This window comes from Propithecus coquereli, unplaced genomic scaffold (genome assembly GCF_000956105.1).
Source record: "Propithecus coquereli isolate 6110/MARCELLA unplaced genomic scaffold, Pcoq_1.0 Scaffold70, whole genome shotgun sequence".
In the NCBI taxonomy this organism is placed as follows: Eukaryota; Metazoa; Chordata; class Mammalia; order Primates; family Indriidae; genus Propithecus; species Propithecus coquereli.
Window position 1 is genome coordinate 4,644,345 of NW_012153063.1, and position 1,185 is coordinate 4,645,529.

General features: G+C 43.9%; 1 protein-coding gene across 1 annotated transcript in view; it reads right to left on the bottom strand.

Moving 5' to 3' along the window:
• Positions 1–1,185, bottom strand: part of KANSL1L (KAT8 regulatory NSL complex subunit 1-like) — a 151,685-nt gene that overhangs the window by 67,665 nt on the left and 82,835 nt on the right. The gene's annotated exons all lie outside the window — the stretch shown is intronic.

Sequence of the window (1,185 nt, forward strand, 5' to 3'; positions counted from 1 at the left end):
CTAGCTAGCTCCTGTGTTCTTTTCAACATCCTTCTAATCATTTTTTTGAACACTTCCTTACTTTTTGCTAACATTAAGATGTTCCAGGCTAATTTTTCTTAACCTCTTTTCTAAATGGTCTGGTATTTATTAATATTTTGATCAGAGAAATCCAAAGTCTACCACATTGGAGGTATTCTGGAATTCCAGGCTGTCTCTTAGACTGTCGGCTTCAAAGCCTTGGCTTGTCATATTGGACCAGGTTTGCCCAGGAGATAGACATACAGCTGGAACAGCAAGGGTGCTGACAGAGGAACCCTCTCCTCCTATCTGGGACCTTGTGGGTGAGAGATACTGATATAGACAGTGGAAGGAATAGACGGGTATCTTATCCTCATCAGGAAAACTACATTTCTACAATTTGGCCTATGTCTTAAGCATCAGAGTACAAAGCAGGAACAGAGACTACCAGCCACTCCAACTGAGGATCCTGCGTTTGGAAATCACTTGTGGGACTCTCAGTGAAGGCGAAGTCCCGTGCCCAATTGGAAGGATCAAAGGGCTGAGGTGGAAGGTAGCTGTAGAAATCTGAAACCACAGGAAACAAAGAGTAAGGATTGGTAGATATTCTGGGTGAAGTGGGCATATTCTTCTTGGCTGGAAGAATCTGGTTTGGTTGCTTTGATGATTGCTATTACTGTTGCTGCTGCTGCTGCTGCTGCTGCTGCTGCTGGTTCAACTTGAATCACCTGTTCCTGAACCAAACTTTCACTGTTCACTCTGGTAAGTTGAGTTTCAAAGCTAGTGTCTTCTGGAGATTTTTATCTGGGAACATGGTCTGGCCAAACAGGGCCTCCAACTTTTCATACTGTTTATGAGTGAATGAGGTACATTCTTGGTGCTTCTTCAATATTGTGGGGCTAGCCGGATCTTGTGGTAACATCAGGTTGACGCAGAAATCACTAATGTTGGTAAAAGGGTCTGGCTGGGGGATCTCTGGGACCATTCTCTTCATCCAGGGGTTCTGAAATCTGAGATGGAAGGCCTGTCATAAACCCCCTTGGAGTGCCCATTTTCAATCCTGCTTGGTGTGTCTGTCTGGAAATGTAATTTCTTTAGTAGCCAGGCTAATTTTATACGTTTTCTGCCTCAGCCCTGGAAAACAGCCATTTCCCCAAAGAGATCTGGTTTCTTTTAGTATTTCTA